The sequence below is a fragment of the Apteryx rowi genome, unplaced genomic scaffold, assembly GCF_003343035.1.
Source record: "Apteryx rowi isolate R43461 unplaced genomic scaffold, aptRow1 scaffold_21, whole genome shotgun sequence".
NCBI classification, from domain to species: domain Eukaryota; kingdom Metazoa; phylum Chordata; class Aves; order Apterygiformes; family Apterygidae; genus Apteryx; species Apteryx rowi.
In genome coordinates this window covers 5,425,712-5,444,492 of record NW_020448419.1, presented here as the reverse complement: position 1 = coordinate 5,444,492, position 18,781 = coordinate 5,425,712, and positions in this window count along the sequence as shown.

The following is an 18,781-nucleotide window of genomic DNA, read 5'->3' as shown; positions in this document are numbered from 1 at the left end:
GCTAACATGATGCTAAAATGTACCATCTCCTTCATGGCAGAAACTATACAGGGTGGAGCATGAGGGGTGCATTGGGCTGTGCAACAGCAAGAATGGACCCAGAGCATCACTCTCCGTCTCTGTCACTGACTGCTGTGTGACCTAAGTCACTCACATTCAATTTAAAATCCCACATATCAATGTCTTTGTGTGCCACCTATAAAACATGGAGGAAGAGTAATTCACAGGGGTTTGTAAGGGTAAGTTTAAATGTTGGTAACCCAGGTGGGACTTACACCCTAGCAGGGTTCAAGGCATCGTCTAAAAGACAACCCTACCTGCATGAAAAATTCACTACCTGCTACTGCAATTTAACTTTTCAATAATCAAACAAGTATTTTAACTCCCTCCACTGCCTTCTTATTTTGTTTCTTCCTCTATCAGAAGACATTAGCTGCAGGGAAATGCACTGTTTCTCTTTCCCACAGAGAAGTTAAACAAAAGTGGGAACTTCTAGAAATAGAAAAACAGGGAGAAAGGGAAGTTCTCTGCATTTTTAGCAGGTGAGGAATCCATCTTTCTCCTCTTGTCCTTATTTTAATCCCATTTCGAGTTCTGGAAAAACAATCAAGACAGAGAAGAAGCAAGGAATGACTGGAGCTATACAAAATATTTTGGAAGAGTTGCTCTTTCTCTGTCCTTCATAGCTCTTTACCCACCTCCCTTCATTCCTTCCCCACTTGCCCAACTATGGCCACTTGTGCAAGCACTGCTAATTATGGAGTTGAAAGAATTTGGGAACAATGATGAAACATATATCCCTAACAGCTCCCAGACAGCAAGGGAATCTATTACCAAACACTTGTTACAGCTACATTGCTTTTTTATTTCTGGTATACTCCTTTGAAATATCTTGTAAAATGATCTTGACAAGAGGTCTTGAATTGAAACCTGACAGTTTGTCAATGCACTTTCATGATGCACCTGTACAGCATCTTCAACCACCAGGAACAAGGCATATTTACTTATTAGGAAACTTCACAGACGCTATAAAAGATTATATTGCTATCAGAGATGAAATGAGGCCTGGGGCCTTCACAGAAAATCGTTATAGCCATTAGGACTGGTTTAATTTCCCACCTGCCTAAACAGATTGTTTTGATTTTGAAGGTTGTCATGTGTTTCCAGGTTAGCACTAAATGATCACTTTAAAATTAACCAGGCTGGGGAGCCTGAGCAATGCACCAGGATACCACATCAGACTTTCACCTCTGCAGATTCAAGATCTGTAATGAACTTGGGTGATTCTGTCTTTTATTTACTTTTTGTATATCATAAGTATAAGCAGCACAGAACCTAGCAGGAAGAGGTATGAGGAGAGTGTTGGGTAAGTAGACAGTGAGGTTAACTGCTGAGAAGCATTATTAGAGATACGTGGAGAAAAAATTATTTTATGATCAATGCAATGTACAGTCCAGGCAGTCAGAAGACCCATGTTCTGTTCTTTGCTTTGTCATGACTCACACATGTTATATAACAGGCAGGTCACTTACATTCATATTTAAATTTAGGATACTTTACTTTCTGTATGACTAACTGAAAGCATGCAAAGGTAGTGAGCCACACAGCTCCAAGCTAACTCCAGTGAGTCATTGATGTTTTGTATCTACGAAAGTCAGACCAGAGGTGTGTCATGTCAACCACTCAGATATGAAGAAACTCTCTCCTCTTTTTTTTTTCGAATGTGCTTGTCCTTCACAATCATACATATCAATGAAGCAAAAGGCCTTACACTTATCTTTGGAAAGCTACACAAATTAATTGATGCAATAATTAATAGCACATTTTTGATAATTATTGTTAATAAATCTTTTAAAATGGACTACACTCGCTTGTGAGTACACAATTGTTCTCATTTAGGGTCTCCAAAATACTATAGCACCTGATTTAAACATTGTCTGTATAGAAAATGAATCACTGATAACAGTAGCTAAAAAGAAAAAGGAGTGGCTTTAGTAGGGTGAATTTTGTAGTACTTCTCTATTTATTCTAGCAGTGGTAAAATGATACTGTATCCATTTTTTTCTAACTTGCAGTATTTCTGCATGTATGATTATACAAAAACTGAAACCCAGCCATCCCACAGAGTACTGCTAAGGGACATGTTAACTTCAGGGGCTGTATGGAGCTCCAAGTGATTTTGTTTCTATGAAGAATCAGATGGAGTTGCAAATGCTGTTGTAATTTGGACAACAGAAATTCAGAGAAGACATGCTGATCTGCAGTCACTGTTGGAGCAGACATCTTCTGTAGATAGGCTAGAAAGACTATATTGGGCACCACTGGCAGCATAACAGGTAGTGATGTGCTTGAGACGCCCAAGTATTTACTCGACCTACCACAACTGTTTTTCAGGCGTATGTTGAAATAGCTCTCAGGAGCTGCATACAGCAGAGGCAGAATCTCAAAGCATTTGGGCAGATTTATCTCTAGTTACAGAGAAAATATTGAGAACTGGACATGTAGTCAAGATTTATGTTATGCCTGCAAAGATCCTAGGACAGCAGTATTCAGGCCCTCTTCACGTCTAAGGTTCAGATCACTGTTTCAAGGCACATGGCCAACACTAGAACCGGACCCTCCTCAGTGGAGGAAAGGGCTGTTGCCTTGTTAAACCATCCAAGCTGATATTTTCTGAAAGCTGGAGCAGCCCTACTGCCATTCCTGCCTTACTGAGGCAGAAGACACAGACGTCTAACTTTGAACCATCCTTCATTCAGCCTCTAGCTGGAAGCTTCCCTCATCAAGCTCCCTGTCTCTTTCGCAGCCTTAGTAAATGCCGGGTCCAGCTGCTCTCATAGACAATATTTTTTCCTCAGAGCTCAAAGAGAAGACCAACGACATTATACTCAGATCTGGCAACTTTTTGCCACATGTTCTGGACACATATTTCACAGCACAGCTATTTTTAATGCTCTGCTGTTTGCTTATATTTCATGCTTTCCTTCAGTTAGAAAATACAAACAGTATGGTTTAGCTTCGAGGTGAACCGCCAATTTATATAATACTTTGATAATAAAATAGACTTGGTGATGACCAGAGCTCAGTGTCTGCAGGAAAAAAAAAAAAAGCCCTATGGCAAATTTTCTAATACAGTACACACTAGTGCTTTGTTCTTTAGCAGATACTTGGCCATCCATGAGATATACTCATCCATGAGATGGCCAAGTGCACAGAATTAAACTTGTGTATGGCTCTGACAGATGACCAATGCCAAGTTTTGCTCGCACTTAACAGACACTTCCAGTTGCCCAAGCTGGTCATAAAAACTTAGTTGTTCTACATTACTGAAGATCTTCCCTCTAATCACTGCCTGGCAGGAGCTCTCCATACAAGATTCACTGATTTAGCAGCTCAACAGGCAAATACACAACTGAAAAGTAAGCCAACGATTTCCATCCTATTACTTGTGGTGCCAAAATGCAAATTCTTTGGAAGTACTGATGCTTTTAGGTTTTCTTAAATACTTGTGTAAAACCAGCTCTTCACAAACCTCAAGTGTGCTACAATCTTTACGTGGATTTTATGAGAGTGCCACTACAGTCAAATTATAATTTATACTGGGGAAAGAAAGAATCAGATCCCATTACTCCATCCTGAGCTATTCAGGTACCAAATTCAGTATGCACTGAAGTGAGTATGAACCTTTCCTACCTCCTCGGAGTTTCAGAGAACAAATTCTGTACCACTGCACAGGCAAGTGGTTCAAGTTCTTGCAATGTCTGTTCCATAATGTAGGTCTAAACAGAATCCATTTATACCAAGGCTAAATTTGACTGAAAGAGTCCAATCTCACTCATCATTTGAAATCTGCATCATAATTTACACACAGAGTTCACAGAAAGAAAAAATTTGCCTTAAGCTGTAATCAAAACCACAAGAGCAAATGAAAATTGAGTATTAATACTTTTTGTACATAACTTTTTGGCCAGGCTTTGCAGGCCAGCACACACAAAGTCAATGCAAATGAAAAAGAACAAGCATATATCTGAAATTATTTTCATGGGTTTTAAACTAGGTCCTCTTGCAAGTTTATTCCACTAAATTACTACAGCTAAGATTTCACTAGGTGAACCAACTTTAATAAATGAGGTTTTCATCTCTCCCTAGCCAAAAGAGTAACCTTACTTGAAACCTTTTCAGTTTTCAAAATTGCCTTCAACTGTTCGTTTCCAAGAAACAGCTATTCCCAGCCTCTGTGTCTCCCTCTCATATGCCACTGAATATCCACCCTGTGCTTTCAAAAGTGTCTATGACTCTGGCCGTGTTAGCTGGCAGATGTTTTTAGAGACTAGAAAGTGTTTAGTCCCTGTGGACCAAAAGTTACATGATGACTTCATCACATAAGCAAAAGCTAATAACGGAAAAGCAAGAAAGCAGACAAGTGTTATATTCCAAAAACATGATGTTTCCTGTGCTTCTGGCAATACTACTTCTGTGCCTGAAAAAAAGGCAAATCACTAGAGTCTTGATGCTCAAAACACACACACTGTTGAATCACTGAGAGATAATTTACTTTCCCCTCTGTTAGCTGCCTTCCCCAACAATACTAGTTTTTACTTTAATGGAGTTACTGGGTAAAAGGGTGAAGGCAGAGGAAAGGCAGTGTTTGTTTATATTCAATATCAATGTGCCACATCAAATACATGCCTCACAACACTCACTAGAAGGGGTTGTTACTACACCCGAGAGTTTACAGAAAACAGCAGCAGAGATCTGAGTGGCTGTCTCGGGATCACCCACCACTCTGCTCCTGTAGCAAAGTATTCTTTCAAGCCTGAAAGTACAGATTTAGGCTCTCCATTTAGAAAACTTGGGATACTGATATACGAGCAGCGGGATGTCATTAGCATAAATGGCATCTTTATACTCAGTGCAGTAACTATCTTATTTCTGTATCAAGACATCATTAGAGGACACTGTGTCCTCGCTCTACATCTCTGTGAACTGTCTGTGTGACAGAACAAGAGAAAGAAACTGGAGGAAGCAGATACGCAAGAGAAACGCCTCCCTCCGGTGATACTACAGGGAAGAAGAGGAAGGGAGTAGATACACAGCACACCATGACAAGACAGTGCGAAGACCCTTCTCTGTTTAAGAGGGGAGGGAGAAAGGATTTGCCCTGTAGAGAAATTTGGGCCTTTTACATTATAAATTCTATGGATGTATATGTAAGTTTTCTTAGAACAGTAAGGGAGGGGGGCTATTTCCTAGAGCTGATTAAAGAAGCATGACTCGATTTTCAATTTCAAACGACTCGGGGGGCATTCCAATAGACTGCAGACAGGAAATGAATACCATACATACACTGAGCCAGGCAGATGCTTTTCAATCTGACACTTCACGTGAAAAGAAAATATCTTCATTTTTGTCTCCCCTCCGCCCCGTGATCACTAGTTAATTCTAAGTTATTTTTTGGATAAATGGTTTTATTTTTCAAACTTGTTATAATCTTACCATGTGCCTGAAGCCACCCAGACGCCACTGACAATAAACTGTATGGATCAAGCCAAATTAACCTTTAGATTAGCCCGGCAGCCAGATGCAGCAGCAAGGTAGAAGAGGAAAGATAAGCAGCTCAAGTCTGAGATATTCTAACCTTCTCTGTTACAGGAACTGTCTGAAAGACAGATATGTGACCCTGGATGATATGCAAGGCTGCATGGAGGGAGAATTGCTTCTGTATAAAGAGAGAGCCCATGCACTGCAGAGCAGGTTGGAAGAGTATGTCCTGGTAGCCTGCGGCACAGAACTTGCTTCCAGCTACTTAAATGCGCTAAAGAGATAAATATACATCTTCTCTCCTCATATGGCTCTTACAAGTAAACTGCAATAGTTGTTATGGGAGTATTATAGGGTTTATAACCTCATTGCAATATAATTGTAGCTCTTTTTACCAATGGCAGCAGTGAGTATCGGGGAATTGGCATCATACATCTGTGTTCCCCTACTTATTGCCATGTGTGCACAAATGCACAATTTCAGCTGCAAATTCCTCTTCTATTTTATTGTGGGAAGATTTAAGAAGGAAAAAGGAAAAAAAAAATCCCAGAGAGGTAATATTAAATTGTTCCTTATTCTAATGTTACGCAAATAATTACATCATTTTATTTTGATGTTAAGACTGCCATAGCTATATTCCTAACAACATGAAAAAACAATTCCCTTAGGGGAAGGAAAGAAGAAGAAAGAGGGATGGGTAGGTGAGAAAGGCAGGCGTGATTTATATCACTCAAAAAGCCATGAATATCAGATCAAAGAGCAAAAATCAAGTTCACTGCCACTGAAGGTTTTCAGCAGCTTTTTCAGAGCTATTAATCCCTCGGGGCAAACTTTTTTAAACACTAGGTGATGCCTCTAACTAGCCAGAACTCCCACCTGATACCAGCTAAGCTTCACGTAGTTTGCTTTCATCAGCTGACATACTGGGGAAAGCAGAGACAACTAAGACACTGCCATATCTGGGCCTAATGAAGGAGACATTTAGCAGAACGCAGCAATAGCATGCATGTAATTTGTGCACCAGATGTTGCCTTTTTAATGGTCATCATGGTAGATGTTGAATAAAAGAACAGATTTCCCACAGAAAAGCTGCAAGTCTAGTGTCCGCCAGCACCTTGGAGCACTTTGAGAACAGAGAGTGAGTGCTCAGGTAAGATGCCCTGGGCAGAATTTGTTCACTCAGCTCTGGCTGGAGGCACCAGTGACTTGCTGACAAATACAAAATCACCTGGTATTTGTTGTGGGATGAAGGTGGGATAAGGCATCTAAAGGGCTACAGAAGCTCAGCTGGCACGTGGTGACTTGTTCATGAGTTTGGACTCTCAGGTCTAATCTGAACACCCAGAAGGCACAGGATCCAACCCTAAATCAAGTTCTAAACTGTCAAATGCGTTATAGATTGGCATCTTTTCTCCCCCCTCCCCTTTGTTGGGTCAGGTGTCTTCGGAGTGAGGTGGGGAAGCTTCCAGGTGTTCTGTCCTGTCAGGACACTTCAGGATCAAGTCTTAAGCAACAGCCACTGGAATTGGGTGCAGTAAAGCAATTTCACCCTGTGCATCCCCAGATGGTCTCCTAAGAGCTGCCTTCGGGCTTCTAATAGGGATCCACCTGCATGGGGCTTGCTGCTGCTGCCATCGTTGCTGTCACTGGGAATGCTCCATTTGCTCTGCTTTCCACATCCGCTATGTTACACACAGTTACGCAGTGCGCTAGAGATTACTCAGCTTTTTGCAAGCCCTGTCCACAACTCAAATTCCTACCAGGTACTACCTGGTAGCATGTGCATCTTTGTGAAATGATTGACCCTTTTCCTTCTGTGTGTTTTGATCCAGAGCAAGAGCTAGAATTGCTGCCATTTAAATGCATATCAAAAGCTTCAGGACTCTACTGGGGTAAAAAGTTCATTAGAAACCTTTGGAGCTATTGTTTCAGTATGTCTGAAGACACAGGCAGTGTGGCTACCCTACATACCCATTTGAAATATATTTTCAAAAATGTTAGACATATACCTATCAACCTCTCTATCCTTTTTCAATAAAAACTTGGACTCTAAAGCACAAGTAAGGAATAAATATTCTAGCAGCCAGCTGCAGCAAGCCTTTCATAAATAACACCACAGTCAATCCCTGTAAAGTAAAATGATACTCTAGGAGCTCTGTCCTGACAAACATCTGTTTTCCTATCATAGGAAGGGATAAGAAGAAAGAAAAAGTTAAATATTGAAAGCCTAAACAACTCTGAATTAAGAAGAGATGGTAGAAGTAATGATGGATGCATTGTAAACCACCTGCAAATGTTAAGATTGCTACTCTCTTCTGCAGACCATTGAGTCTATACTACAAACCTTCAATAGACATGGACTGTGCTCTATAAAAATCATGATGAATGCAGACTTGTTTTTATATTATGGAGGTCCTAATCCTCCTCCTCCTCTGCCTTTGCTCTATTGTTACAACATCAAAGACCAACTGCTGGCTGAGATACAGTCAATATGAAAAGGGCGACCAGCAAATTTACTGCTTGACTTCATTCCCTTTAAATGGAATAGGCACCATGGCCCTTTTTCAAAGTCCAGTCACAGACATATATCTTTTTTATTGGACATCATGTACAATAAAGTGAAGCTGTAACTTGGAGAAAAAAAAATAGAACACCTTAAAAATCCCATGAGGTGAACATTCCTTTATAAAAATATCACTGTGGTTACATGTTTTGAAAAACTTAGTGCATTCTGCAGTGCCAAAGGCATGGACTGGTGAGGTTATAGTTTAGCTAAGATGCATACCCATGCCTAATATCTGGTTGGTTTCAAGAAAACTAATAAAAAGTGATATATTTAAGACTGAGTGCCAGTGTCATTCAAATAAACTGAAATGGCAGCATTCATGTCACAGGAATCATTAACTGCTTTGTTATAGCCTGCTCTGTGCAGTGAACCTTTACAGACTTCTTCAGTCCAGTGAATCTTAAAATCAGCTGCACAAAACGCCAATATCTACGCTGCATCTTCAACAGCTCCATTCTGATTACTGAGTTAATCTCAAGAGACACTTTCAGATGAGAGTTGTTCTGAAGATACAACTAAACTAAAGATAGGAATAGTTTTATTGCTGTGGTGTTGCTAAATAATTGCTAAATAGTTTCCTGCTATGAAATTAAAAGGTGTATAAGCAACTCCAATACAACCTAGAAGATGACTATGTTGTGGTGTTACAGGATCCAGGCTAGTTAATTCTGTTTTTTTTTATTTATTATTTTTAATAAGTTATGTTTCAATGTAATGAGAGGCTTTTGTTTTAAAGTATTTAAACTATTAATACATTTTATTTCTTTGGGTAACTTGTACAAACATTAGCATGTATCTGATTACTAACATTACATCTAGATTAAGTTCATATTGATTTTAAAATCCTGCACTGATATATAAGTGGCAGATAAAATTAAGCAAATTTATGCTTTGTTACACCTGCATTAATCTGAGGCAACAGGTTCCAGTGCCGTAATTTTGGTTTCCTCAGGGCAAAATTTGCTGTTGATATGACACTTCTGAGGTCAGAAAGATAATAAAGCTGCGCCACTACTTTTTGAAGCATAGCATAGAAATAGCTGGGTAATCACAATGTTGTTTTCACTGCTCTTTCTGCTACAGGATGCTCCACTGTCAGGCATCTCCTCTTCCATCACAGCCAAAACCACAGACCTTCTGGTGCGAGGACCTTACACATCCTACTCAGGCTTCCTGGGCATATACAAGAAAAAGTGTTTCAATGACAGAGTTCAATCGTTCAATACCAGTCATTCACCCAACTGCCCCTTGAAAAGGGGAACGCAAAGGCAAGAGGCCTGAAGAAAGCTTTCTGGAAGCTGAATTTGGCCCAAAGACAACACTAACTCAGTAACTGTTACTTAGAAGAGGAGAACTATATTTTTTCGGAGTGGTACTGTGAAGAGTGGTAGAAAAAGATAGGACAAATTCTTTGAGTCATTTATATAGATACTTATACTGTATTCATAACTGTATTATCACAAGTACTAATATCAATGGACATGCAGGCAAAGAGGAAAATTAAAAGATTTTAAATCTTTCCTAGGAAGAAGAGCTACTGTGGAACAAAACAGTCCAAGATTTTTCAGTGACAGTATGGAGCTAATGAAACACTGTGGATGGAAGCATGTTCATGCAATCAGAAGAAAGCCTTACCTGAAAGCCCAGGTTTTCTTCATGGATGGAGGTCCAGATTGTGTGTGTTATGTGCAGCTAAATTCTGTAGAAAACCTAAGCTGTGAAAGATTTAACTCCAAGAGGAGCTTTGGCTACATCTGCAGCCAACACAAGTCATCGACTCTTCTTGCTTCATGAAAGTCAATGGAGCAAGGTCAATTTAAACACACTGAGAATGTAGGTCTAGCGTGTAGGCATACAAGCCAAGGCATGTGTGAACTGCTCCTGCCATTCAACATGGACTGACTTGACGGAGCGGTGAGAGAAAGATCTCCTCTCTGATTTTCCTCTCTCATCTTTATAAGAAACTCTGTAAGATTAAATGGATCCAAATGGCTGTTATGCTGCAAGATCTTAGGGGTGAACAACTCCAAATCTCTTTTTATCCTGCTGACTGCTAAAACCAAGAGAAGAATACAAAAATATGACCCATGGCTATGATTTCTCCAAGCGCAGAGAAACAAGGCCGAAAGGAAAAAGGAACTGCTTGCTAGTACAGCCCACGCTGATTCGTCTGACCAAGTATCATACTGCCACACAACTGACCACTGTGGCAAGGCATCACAATAATATGTTTTACTTTGTTTTCTTTCTTTTTCTGGTATTTTGAATCTAAAGTATATGGAAATACCAATACTGGAAACATTCTGCTCTTACTGATGGATATATGACTGATCAATGAGCTCACAACTCTTATTTCCTGGAAATGTTATTCATTTATATACTTTGGACTCTGACTTTTAGTCTGCCATTTTCTGTGTTCAAAACCTTTAAAATCAGTATCCTTGAGACACATCAGTGCTGAAGTGCAACAGTACTCACTGCACCATTTAACACTTCCTTTTGCATCTCACTAAAGCACTTTATATTCTTCTGCTCTAAGTTATCACTTTATTACTCATTTTGTGACAGCACTTACAGACTGCATTCAAGCCTGGAGAGCTACTATGCTATGCACTGTACACATGGAACAGCAACAACAAAAAAAGGACTCTCAACCTCAAAGAGTTTGGGCTGGGATTTTAAAAAACAAAATCAAAAACAAAATTCATGAGTGACCTAGCTCTGCTACTACTGAAAGTAATGCTTTAAAAAAGTCAGCTTCTGAGGAGAATAAAATTCAGTCAACTCAAAGATCTTTTGAGTAGTGTACTATTAAGTAAAGCAGATAACAATATACGGATTTAATAAAAAGGCCAGACAAGCACTAGACAACACTGTGAACATAACAAATGAGATACAACCGGGCATTAGTTCACAAGAAACACAGTGGTACAACTGACAAAAGAGCTTAGAGCAACCAGCTCTGACAGTTAAACCTGAAGCTGCCAAATGCTTGTCTATCACTATTCTTCTAGGATATAAGCAAAAAGAAAGAATAGCTTGCCTTGTTTTTTTAGTTTATATTTGTGTAGCAAAACAGCTAAATTGTCTGCATATATATTTGAGGTATGGGTGCATTTCAGGATTTTTTTTAATGATGATTCAGAAGAATGTAAATGTAAAAGTCTGGTAAAATAATTTCCTACTATTACTTACATTCTGTGCACTTTTACATAATGAAGAAAAAATGAAAAATTGTCAAGCATGAATACCCACAAAACTGCACATTTAAAAAAATAAACTGATGTTCAAACCATTTTTTCCTCCCCACTGGAATACATACTGGTAACCGGGTTTTCAGAAATCGTATCTATTTCTGTTACATGCTATTTTAGAAAACTGTTTAAAGTGAGAAGTACATTTATGTATTAGGTGGGCTGGCAAAACCAGCATTGTCTGTATCATTATCAACATTACTGTTTCGTGCATGGTGTGTACATAAGCATCTGCTACCTCCCTGGAACTGGGCATCTCCAGCAGCATCCTGTCAAGAAGTGTATCCTCTCCATCAAGAATATTCAGCTCTCCTACAGCAAGTAATGATTTTTAAGTCATTTGCTCCTTGCAGAAAGAATCCAGGACCATGACTCCTAGTGGGGAGGATTTCCCAAGAGGATTAAAATCCAGTAACTGTTTGAAGAGAAAGCTATGGTTACTGTGCTAAAGCTGGTTTGCAGAGGAGATGGAAGTGTGACAGGGCCTGTGTCAGACACCTCTTCCTTATTGAACTTCAAGGGTTTCCTACAGGCAGTCTCTGCTCTACTCAGTGGAAGAGAAGGCTCCATGGCTGGATCTGCCCCAGGTCGCTGCTCTTCCCAGTGAAGAGGCAGCTTGCAATGCAAGATCTGTGCCACAGTGTGTCTGCTCCACTCAGTGAATGAGAAGAATACACAGCACAGCCTGAGCCAGGCAGTCTTTTTACCGCTGAATGAGAACAGTCTACAGCAGGGTCTCTATCAAAAAGAGCTGCTGTCCCATTCAAAGGGTGAAATGAGGGCTGGGCAGGGTCTACAACATGCGGTCTTCTGCATTCTGCTCTGCGTAGTTTTCAGATGCTACGACATAACAGAATGGGAATTTTCACCTAATGAATAATTCAGTCATTGCTTCTTGTTTTCTGTAAAGAAGGTTTCCACCATTTTGGTATAGACATAGCAGATGTGAGAAAAGACAAAAGAACGACTGTTGAGTTCAAAACATTGTTCCCAATTTACATTTAATATAGCCTGGATGAGTTGAACAGATCTCTCTGTAGCAAAAGAATTCTAAAGCAGAGCAAGGTGTTGAAAAGTGTAGTATGTTGCAGGCATAAGTATTAGGGCTGGGTTATCTATTAGAAGGTTGTGACATGCATGTTAAAACCACAAGGGAGTATACAGTGACCAGTTCCTGACAGTAAAATGATGTTGAAATTGCTGGGGTCATAAAGATCAACAGCAGAGCATCAACCCTAGACCTCCTGTTTTATGGACAGCTGGTAGAAGAAAGGACAGAGCAGGGAAATGTGAGTGAACAGGGCTGACAACCTAAGCAGGAGGAGTGAAGGAAAGATTTTTGTGCCAATCAGATAACAGTGTGGTGGCAGTAGTAGTGCTGTACTGCTGTTATAGTTGGGATGACTAGCTGTGATATTCCTGTGTAGAACAGACTACTGTTTACAGGATGAACAAAAACTACCAAATAAAAAGCTACTCAAGAACTAGTGTAGATTGTCCAAGTTACGTAAACCAACATGAGAAATACCGATCCAGCTCCTTTCAGGATCTCTGTGTAACCATGCCTTGCCTTTCTACTGTCACTGTCACCAAGGATGAGAATGCTCTGGACCATCTAGGAGCCAGACTCGAACCTACGTGTCATTTCACTACCATCAGTCAGTGACCCAACTGTATTTGCAGGACTCAGAATCCCAGGTTAGCAGGTTTCCCTTTAACTGCATCTCCCCAGGCAAACAGAGCCCCAGGGCACAGAATTGACCAAGAAAATGTCTCTGGGGCCTCTGCCCTGTAGTTACTGTGATTTGTGTATGGCTGCAGGCCCATGAGAATGGACATAAAACCATGTGAGGGCCCTCAATATATTTAAGTCTACACACACTCTTCTTTCTTCATACAAATACTCCAATACTATAGAGCTGGAAAATTATCCTGTATCTTGCTCATAACAGAAATAAAGTACTTCAATAGATCCTTCTATATAAAGCATTAGGAAAGAACTGTTCTGAGCAATAGCTGCAGAAACAAAATTGAGATGCATCCAGTGATTTAATGGCAGGTATGTATCACTGATGACCCCAGATGAGTAGTATAGCAACTTTTAACCGTTGAGCTGGAGAGAAGTCCAGCAAAATACTGGTCTTGTTCAAAAATCTTGGCCAAACCTAATGTAGGAAGTTACACGCCTACTTATCTAACATTGTTCCTTGCAGCCTCCTCTGAATATCATATTCCTGGATTTCTGTTCTAAATTATTGCAGTAGTCTTAGATGCTAAAAATGTTTGCCACACCATACCCTGAAGATGTGGCAGCTATTTTCCACCAGGCATGTTTTTGTTTGCTAGGAAATGAATTGAAGTGATAGGTATGAAGAGAAGCTTAATTAATATCTTCTGGAGTTTTCCTGGATTCAGATTTGGAATGTGGAACCTCTCCGAGGGGCCATGGACAACAGCAAATGCTCCACTCTGAGAAGTCTCACTCCTTCACCCTTGCTTCCTGCTCCATCCTTTGCTTCCACACACAGAGCAGCAGTACATGCAAAGGTAATCACCCTTCCTCCCTCCTCGATCCCAGAACAAGCCACAGCCCACTAGCAAAACCACTAAAGAGCATACATAATTCTCTCCTTTGGGACTTGAGAAAATGAACTACACATGGTGTCGGTCATTTGTAAGGTTTAGTGCATAAATGGAAGAACATATGCTCATGCTACGGGTGAGCTTTGGCAAAAAGAACCTATACAGCAAAGCCTGCTGAGAACAGACAGGTTTTACTATCACTGTCAAAAAGCACGTAACAAAACATCCTCAGTGATGAGTAACAACTTCAGCAAAAGAGATTTGGTTTTCAAAGTATCAGCCTGCTTCATTCACAAGCCACCTGCTCAGAAAGTTATTCGTTATGCAAAATGTTGAATCAACAAATTTTCAAAGATGATTTAGATGATCAGTTCTTATTAGAACTAACCAAACCTAAAGCTCCAGAGCTCCAATAAGCTTTAAAAAGCTCAGTCTAAATCCTTCCCAAAATAAACAGCTTGAGTCCCACTTGGACTGAGAAAGCCAGAAAGCCAAAGTATGCCACTGTATCTGAATGGCAATCATTTTGCAATTTGACTGAATCCAGTATGAGGGGCAGTGAGAGTGCACAAACCTTAAAAACACATCCCAGCAAAGACAACAGAAAACACACCATCACTTCTGAACTTTTCATCCTTTTGTGCTGTAGATCTTAGGAGAAAATTAAAAACTCAGTCCTGTAAAACACTCCTCACACAACTTGAAGAGTGATTCTTGTGCCACGGTTTGTAAGCAGCAGAATATTTTTCTTCTCATAGGGCTGGGAGAACATTTTTGACACACTGTAATTGCTTGCATGCTTATTGAGGAGAGGGGGGAAGGACAGGAGCAAGGAGATTGCAAGTAAAAAGCTGTTTACAGCATTGTGCTTCTTTTCAAATAACATTCTCTTATATGGCTCCAGTTTTATGTACAACTACTGAGTTTCATGCTAATGTAATAGTGCTGCAAGTACTGCAGTGGAGAATCTGACTTCATGTGCTATGGCTTATATTGTTGGTGGCTCTGTTACTGCATTTTACAAGGTCATTTTTCTTGGTATGGGAACACTGTTTTTCTTGGTGTGTAAGGCCTGGTATGGAAAAATTAGAAGTGAAGGGAATAAACTTTTCAGTGATATTTTTTCTGTCAGAATGAAAGCATAGGAGATTTTCGAGCATCGTAAAGTATTGCAAACATCTTTCAAAATTTATAGCATTAAGACCTTCCCTTCATTTTAAGAGCTACATTAAAAGACAAAAATATATCCAAGCAGCTATTTTCCATCTCTTAATCTAGCTTTGTTTGCCCTTATTCAGAAGCAATTCTTTATTTCATAAATATACTCCACAATACTTTCTGCATGCTAATTACATTATACCTAATACACTGGTAAAAATGAAAGTTTACTTATATTAACTCCTACACTCTCCTCTCCCTCAAAATTCTCCTTCTCTTCTGTGGTGGTGATGGAGGGAGGGGGTAAAATCAGATTGAGAAAAAAAGACCGATTCCTTTTCATAATTCAAAACTGCTAGAAATTTTGCAGCTGTAATCTGGATTTACCATACTGTGTTAGTTTACAATAAAACCAATTTTAGCAGCAGACTCAAAGTACAACAGTGCAGAGATCCAGTGTCTATCTCTGCAGCAGTGAACAGACAAAACCTTTGCCTGCATCTCACCCATCGCTAAGAGGACAGCAGAGTACCAGCAGAGTACATCAGGATTTTCTCCTCACTGCTGCTCCTTCTATGGGAGCATTACAGCCAGCCGCGGGGGCACAATACGATCCAGATGCCTGTGACCTGTAGACACATGCAGTATGGAGAAGGGCACCAAAAGTAAAAATAAGAGGGAGGGAGAAAGAAGCTGTTTAATTTTAACGTGGAAGTTCTATCTGGATTTCTTCATCTACCAGCGTAATTAACTGCAGGGGTTAACATAATTGAGAGGAAAAAAAAAATCAAACAAAACTTATCTTTCAAAATCCTTCCATCATTTGAAAGACTGAGGGATGGAAGAAAGAGAAGATCTTCCTCCAGTTTATGAATCAGACTGTAAATGCATACAAGTACCTTCAGTTTAGACTGTTTAAAATTCCAACAATATTTTAAGATTCTAATGGATTCTTTCTAGATCAGTTTTATGTAAAAATGGTCAAGGATGTGCTAATAGTTTCTTGGAACTAGGATTAACACTTGCAAATTTCCATTCAGATACACAAGACCAACTTCTGACCATTTTATTCATGCAAACAGACAGCGTAGGTCATCATACCCTGCATTTGATATCAGCCAGAAATAAACATGAACATTTTTACTTTGCCAGTAGTACATTTTTATACAAACTTGCCTTGTCAAAATACATTTACAAACAGTAACTGCAAAGAATGCTGTGTTCTGAATTTGCCACATCGTGTGCAACAAATTTCATCAAATGAAACACTTATCTAACCACTTCTTAGAATCTTTTATTTCCATAGGTCTAGCAAGACTCCAAAGACAGAAGAAAGAACAAAAAAAACAGCAAAAAAGGAACGTGGAAGAACTACACACGCATAGAACATCTGCCACTTTCTTAGCACCTTTTGGCAGGACAGGGTGACAAGCTAACCAACGGTAAATATGAAGCCCAGATTTTCACTGTATTATGTATAGATTTTGTCAACAATAGGGTTTTTTCAGTGTAAGCAATAACAACCTGATATCTTCCTACTGGTGGATACCAACAGATCTGGTTTTGTGCAGTTCCACTTTCCACATGGATTCTTCACCTGGGAATGCAATGCACTAGTATTTTGTATTTCACTTCAGTATGAGCCATAGAACAGCCCAAAAAAACACTCAATCTAAAAATCTAACAATACCAGTGCAAACTTCTCATCGAGCTACACATTATGATACTGTGAATGGAAGCATGTCTGTCAAGGTTCAGTTTTTTGAAGCAGGTTATAGTATTTTCCAGCTAGCTATTGAATCCATGAAAGTTATAAAACCCCCAAAACCTGATAGACTTCCATCTGTTTCACTGATTGCTCTAATCAATGCACTTTCCTCCCTTAATGTCTTGTACAGACGCACTCTCTCAAATACATAACTGGAGAATCAATTCAGTTGGGAAGTATATAAAAATTTCAGTTCTACAAATGGCAAAACATGATGAAAATATGAACTGCTAAAACTATCATGATGCTTAAAGGCACAGATTTTTATTATCTGTAAAAATAACAAAAAAATACTTTAAGTCAATAATCAACAGATTTTCATGAGATAGTTGGCTATAATGATAATACTCTAGAAAAATTATCTGAAGATGATTTTCCTCTTCTTTCACCCTAATGGTGCTTTAAAAAGAACTCCTTAGGGAAACAGCATCACCCAGAGTTCCCACTTGCCCAGATGTTTCCCTCATTATGTTACAAGCCTGTCAAGAAAAGGCAAAATCAGGGTTATTCTAATGATAGCAAACACCTCATAAAAAACCTCTCCAAATTTACTTTTCCAAGGAACATCATTTTAAAAGGCATTTCAACTGCCCATGAGGAAAGAAAGCATCATTTATAAAACATTATTACCAGAAATCTTGAAGATATTAAAAAAATGTCCTGGAATGTCAAGCCAGTGATAAAACTGCAGCTCAAAAGAGAGTCTGCATCTTGGGGCCTTACCAAAAGCACACAGCTGAGTACTCCCAAGCAGGACTCCCACCAAGTTCAGCAGGAGGTTTCGGAGTTAAGAGGGTCTGATCCCAGCTTGTGAGCAGGCTGTTGAATTGGCAGATTTAGACTCCCCATTGCAGTTGGTGGTTTCACTCTGTAGATGACCAACCGGAGACCCCAAGCAAACAGAATGATTGTTACAGCCTGCATGCTCCTTCCCTTGTTTTTTTTAAAAAAGATGCTCTGGTGGTACTATGAATTTTTGTTATGGAGATGATAAAAAAGGGGTTTATCTAAATTTATGCTGATAATAAATTATATATTTTCTGATTGATTTGGTGGTTGTTTTCTTTAATACCTGAGTACAGATGAAAAAGTTGACCACAACATCTGAAATAGACTAGAGATTTACAAGCTTTGCCTCTGGATTTTGATGATTTTGCAACTTTTATCACTGGTCTCAAGCCATTTCAAATGAATGGCAACAAAACGTGGTACTGGATAAAAAAAACCACCTGAAAAAATAAAGAAAGAGAGTCAAAAAGCTCCTTAACTCTGACTGACAAAACTCACTGGCAGTTTCACAGCATCAGAAGATTGGAACAGACCAGCTGGGTCACAAGCCCTGTCCTTCACGATCACAAGCATCTACTACCCTAAGTTTTGTGGATATTTCAGGGCTACCAGCCTCTCCTGAGCAAAACCACATATTTTGTTCCCAAACTCGCCAACATCAAACACCTCGCAGAGAGGAACAGGGAGCCCTCGGGATGGAGGCCCCGCAGGGCCAGCCCTGGCGGGAGCTGCCACATCTGGCAGGGCACAGCCTCCCACCGTCCTTGCTGGCCTACGCTCGTGCACCCCAGGTGCGACGGCCGGCATTCGCTGCCACCTCGGGAGAAGCAAAACTCAGGGGCGACCCCAAGGTTGCACGATGTGGCAGCAAAACACGCCATGGCGCTGGGCGCCTTCTTCCCACTGCCACGCGCACCCCCCTGGAGCAGCGTAAGACCAAGGGAGAAAGGAAGCACCCCAAACCACCGCGACAGCGGAAGCACCTCAAACCAGCACCCAGCGGCGCGCTTTGCCGCCTGGCACCCGGGGCAGGCGCGACGCGCAGGTGCGCGCCGACGGCTCCTGTCAGCCGGGCCGGCCGCAGCCCGCCCCCGCCGGGCACCCCGCTCACCGCAGGGTCCC